A 6,000-nucleotide genomic window follows, 5' to 3' on the forward strand; every position below is an offset into this window, starting at 1 on the left:
ACCCCCAGGTATTCCATGAGGGGCATATTGAGTCCATGAAAGATTGAAATTTTTGTCCCAAGTTAGCGGAACGGGAGACTTTGTGAGAAAAAAATTAAAAATATCAATTTCCGCTAACTTGTGCCAAAAAAAAAAAATTTCTATGAACTCGCCATGCCCCTCATTGAATACCTTGGGGTGTCTTCTTTCCAAAATGGGGTCACATGTGGGGTATTTATACTGCCCTGGCATTCTAGGGGCCCCAAAGCGTGAGAAGAAGTCTGGTATCCAAATGTCTAAAAATGCCCTCCTAAAAGGAATTTGGGCACCTTTGCGCATCTAGGCTGCAAAAAAGTGTCACACATCTGGTATCGCCGTACTCAGGAGAAGTTGGGGAATGTGTTTTGGGGTGTCATTTTACATATACCCATGCTGGGTGAGATAAATATCTTGGTCAAATGCCAACTTTGTATAAAAAAAATGGGAAAAGTTGTCTTTTGCCAAGATATTTCTCTCACCCAGCAAGGGTATATGTAAAATGACACCCGAAAACACATTCCCCACCTTCTCCTGAGTACGGAGATACCACATGTGTGACACTTTTTTGCAGCCTAGGTGGGCAAAGGGGCCCATATTCCAAAGAGCACCTTTAGGATTTCACAGGTCATTTACCTACTTACCACACATTAGGGCCCCTGGAAAATGCCAGGGCAGTATAACTACCCCACAAGTGACCCCATTTTGGAAAGAAGACACCCCAAGGTATTCCGTGAGGGGCATGGCGAGTTCCTAGAATTTTTTATTTTTTGTCACAAGTTAGTGGAAAATGGTGATTTTTTTTTTTTTTCATACTTCCATGAACTCACTATGCCCATCAGCGAATACCTTGGGGTCTCTTCTTTCCAAAATGGGGTCACTTGTGGGGTAGTTATACTGCCCTGGCATTCTAGGGGCCCAAATGTGTGGTAAGGAGTTTGAAATCAAATTCTGTAAAAAATGACCTGTGAAATCCGAAAGGTGCTCTTTGGAATATGGGCCCCTTTGCCCACCTAGGCTGCAAAAAAGTGTCACACATCTGGTATCTCCGTACTCAGGAGAAGTTGGGGAATGTGTTTTGGGGTGTCATATTACATATACCCATGCTGGGTGAGAGAAATATCTTGGCAAAAGACAACTTTTCCCATTTTTTTATACAAAGTTGGCATTTGACCAAGATATTTATCTCACCCAGCATGGGTATATGTAAAAAGACACCCCAAAACACATTCCTCAACTTCTCCTGAATACAGAGATACCAGATGTGTGACACTTTTTTGCAGCCTAGGTGGGCAAAGGGGCCCATATTCCAAAGAGCACCTTTCGGATTTCACCGGTCATTTTTTACAGAATTTGATTTCAAACTCCTTACCACACATTTGGGCCCCTAGAATGCCAGGGCAGTATAACTACCCCACAAGTGACCCAATTTTGGAAAAAAGAGACCCCAAGGTATTCGCTGATGGGCATAGTGAGTTCATGGAAGTTTTTATTTTTTGTCACAAGTTAGTGGAATATGAGACTTTGTATGAAAAAAAAAAAAAAAAAAGAAATCATCATTTTCCACTAACTTGTGACAAAAAATAAAAAATTCTAGGAACTTGCCATGCCCCTCACGGAATACCTTGGGGTGTCTTCTTTCCAAAATGGGGTCACTTGTGGGGTAGTTATACTGCCCTGGCATTCTAGGGGCCCAAATGTGTGGTAAGGAGTTTGAAATCAAATTCTGTAAAAAATGACCTGTGAAATCCGAAAGGTGCTCTTTGGAATATGGGCCCCTTTGCCCACCTAGGCTGCAAAAAAGTGTCACACATCTGGTATCTCCGTACTCAGGAGAAGTTGGGGAATGTGTTTTGGGGTGTCATTTTACATATACCCATGCTGGGTGAGAGGAATATCTTGGCAAAAGACAACTTTTCCCATTTTTTTATACAAAGTTGGCATTTGACCAAGATATTTATCTCACCCAGCATGGGTATATGTAAAAAGACACCCCAAAACACATTCCTCAACTTCTCCTGAATACAGAGATACCAGATGTGTGACACTTTTTTGCAGCCTAGGTGGGCAAAGGGGCCCATATTCCAAAGAGCACCTTTCGGATTTCACTCGTCATTTTTTACAGAATTTGATTTCAAACTCCTTACCACACATTTGGGCCCCTAGAATGCCAGGGCAGTATAACTACCCACAAGTGACCCCATTTTGGAAAGAAGAGACCCCAAGGTATTCGCTGATCGGCATAGTGAGTTCATAGAACTTTTTATTTTTTGTCACAAGTTAGTGGAATATGAGACTTTGTAAGAAAAAAAAAAAAAAAAAATCATCATTTTCCGCTAATTTGTGACAAAAAATAAAAAGTTCTATGAACTCACTATGGCCATCAGCGAATACCTTAGGGTGTGTACTTTCCGAAATGGGGTGCTCAGAAAGTCAGAGCTGCTTCAAAAAGCGGAAATTCACATTTTTGTACCATAGTTTGTAAACGCTATAACTTTTACCCAAACCATTTGTTTTTTACCCAAACATTTTTTTTTTATCAAAGACATGTAGAACAATAAATTTAGAGCTAAATTTCTATATGGATCTCGTTTTCTTTGCAAAATTTTACAACTGAAAGTGAAAAATGTCATTTTTTTGCAAAAAAATCGTTAAATTTCGATTAATAACAAAAAAAGTTAAAATGTCAGCAGCAATGAAATACCACCAAATGAAAGCTCTATTAGTGAGAAGAAAAGGAGGTAAAATTCATTTGGGTGGTAAGTTGCATGACCGAGCAATAAACGGTGAAAGTAGTGTAGGTCAGAAGTGTAAAAAGTGGCCTGGTCTTTCAGGGTGTTTAAGCACTGGGGGCTGAGGTGGTTAAAATAACACCATCTTACTAACAAAGTTTACACTTAAAATTCTTCTCATCATACTTTAGGAGTACATGCATTCCTAATGAGAAATATATAAGATAATAGATGCATTGACGTCCTTCATAATATCCAATAATATAGTACAATACATATATCCTATTGATTATCTTATACTAAAAACTAATGTTCAATATTCATGAATAGACATTAAACCGTAGGGATAATTAGCACCAGATGCATCTAAAAAATATCCTTATCTCAGTCATAAATCTATAAGGAGACAAGAATGACTCTTCTCAGACTGGTACATCTACATAGAAGAAATTATATGAACTGTGTCCTCTTCATGAACCTCTTTTGGCCTACTTTAAAATACATACACAATGGTGAATATAACACAATATGGCCTATTATACACTCACCTAAAGAATTATTAGGAACACCATACTAATACGGTGTTGGACCCCCTTTTGCCTTCAGAACTGCCTTAATTCTACGTAGCATTAATTCAACAAGGTGCTGATAGCATTCTTTAGAAATGTTGGCCCATATTGATAGGATAGCATCTTGCAGTTGATGGAGATTTGAGGGATGCACATCCAGGGCACGAAGCTCCCGTTCCACCACATCCCAAAGATGCTCTATTAGGTTGAGATCTGGTGACTGTGGGGGCCATTTTAGTACAGTGAACTCCTTGTCATGTTCAAGAAACCAATTTGAAATGATTCGAGCTTTGTGACATGGTGCATTATCCTGCTGGAAGTAGCCATCAGAGGATGGATACATGTTCTCATTCTGTTTACGCCAAATTCGTACTCTACCATTTGAATGTCTCAACAGAAATCGAGACTCATCAGACCAGGCAACATTTTTCCAGTCTTCAACAGTCCAATTTTGGTGAGCTTGTGCAAATTGTAGCCTCTTTTTCCTATTTGTAGTGGAGATGAGTGGTACCCGGTGGGGTCTTCTGCTGTTGTAGCCCATCCGCCTCAAGGTTGTGCGTGTTGTGGCTTCACAAATGCTTTGCTGCATACCTCGGTTGTAACGAGTGGTTATTTCAGTCAACGCTGCTCTTCTATCAGCTTGAATCAGTCGGCCCATTCTCCTCTGACTTCTAGCATCCACAAGGCATTTTTGCCCACAGGACTGCCGCATACTGGATGTTTTTCCCTTTTCACACCATTCTTTCTAAACCCTAGAAATGGCTGTGCGTGAAAATCCCAGTAACTGAGCAGATTGTGAAATACTCAGACCGGCCCTTCTGGCACCAACAACCATGCCACGCTCAAAATTGCTTAAATCACCTTTCTTTCCCATTCTGACATTCAGTTTGGAGTTCAGGAGATTGTCTTGACCAGGACCACACCCCTAAATGCATTGAAGCAACTGCCATGTGATTGGTTGACTAGATAATTGTATTAATGAGAAATAGAACAGGTGTTCCTAATAATTCTTTAGGTGAGTGTATATCAAATCCACTATAATTAGGATATTTTGATATAAATGTTATACACCTATGAAAAGGCACAACACAGCCAAATCTAAGTGATAACCAAACCCACATTCAGATGCAAGACAGTTAGATAGGTGAGCGTGAGAAGCCGGGAAATCACAGTTGCTCATAACAATATTCCTGTATACTAGTTTTCCTTAAAGAGGACCTGTCATGTCTTTTTTTTAGTTAAATTAAATACCTTTCCTTGATGCTGCCAATCTGCATGTTTTTTTCAAATATTGCTCGCACTCCCCATTGTGCCTCCCTGCAGTTTTCCCGCTCAGTATGTTAATCCTGAGCATCAGTACAGGAAGGAGGAGATGCCAGGGTTTCTCAATAGGCGTCTCCTTCTCCCTGGCTGTGCCACGATCCAAGCACACCGGAGAGCGTCACAGCCAGGGAGAAGGTGAGCTTTTTTTTCTCCCTGGCTGTGACGCTCTCCGCTGTGATTGGACCATGGCACAGCCAAGGAGAAGGAGACGCCCATTGAGAAACCCTGGCATCTCCTTCTCCCTGTACCGATGCTCAGGATTAACATACTGAGCGGGAAAACTGCGCCTAGCGGGGCGTACGAGTGATATTTGAAAAAAGCAGGCAGTGTGGTACCCCGCAAGGAAAGGTATTTAATTGAACTAAGAAAAAACATAAAAGGTCCTCTTTAATAACCTCTATCTTCCCAATGAGTTGCACACCTCAGTTTTTTTCCTGCACCAATGTGCTATGCAGAACTTTTAGCGGAGCAGACAGGCACAAGGAGGAGCAGCAATGTGTACTCCTGCCAGTCCTGTGCTTACTGCGACGCCTATTGTAGAACACAGAATTAATACACCATATACATGACCACAGATGGAAGAATCCTGTAAGCGCTGCATTGAAAAGCACTGTAGACAGGCCTAAATTTCCTGTTTTGCTAGGAACAGAATAAAATCAATTAATAAAATATAGTACAAAAACGATTTTTAGAAGATTTAAAATAGTTTTACAGAAAATTGTTTGAAGGTTTAGGTACACTGTTAAATGTTAAAATCATATAAAGTACAATACTCAATTCACTGGCTTAACACATACACAAATTATTACTTTCTAAATAAAACTTAAACGCTATGTACACCTTTGGGGGAAAATTTTTATTATTGCATTGTACTTATTTTGAGCTAAAAATCATTTTTTCAATTGGTCTTTCTTAAAAATATGGAATCCTTTTTTGCGTGCATAGCTTAGATGCTGTAGCAGCAGCCAGTGGTTGTTTTTTTTTTTTTTTTCTCCATCATCTGAGGAGCAGACGGACTTCTTATCTCTGCTTTCTGACCTTATAAACACTCATAGCTCAGTTCTTATCTTACTGATAGGAATGTGGCTTAAATAAGTATTTATGACCTCTTAGTAATTTACAGATAAGGGTTAATAGATGACTGACACAAAGTGAAAGTACCAGTCACAGTTAGAAAAACAGTTAACCCTTTGTCACAGAATGGCTCAATATTTTTAATAAAGGCCAACCGAAAATATGATTTTTAGCCAAAAATGAGTAATATGCAATCATAAACAAAAATTGCCTTTAATGATAACATTTGTAATTATCCTTTTATCATATTGTGCAACTTATTTTCTGTACATAATGTGTGTGTGGAG

This window comes from Bufo bufo, chromosome 3 (assembly GCF_905171765.1).
Source record: "Bufo bufo chromosome 3, aBufBuf1.1, whole genome shotgun sequence".
Lineage (NCBI taxonomy): Eukaryota > Metazoa > Chordata > Amphibia > Anura > Bufonidae > Bufo > Bufo bufo.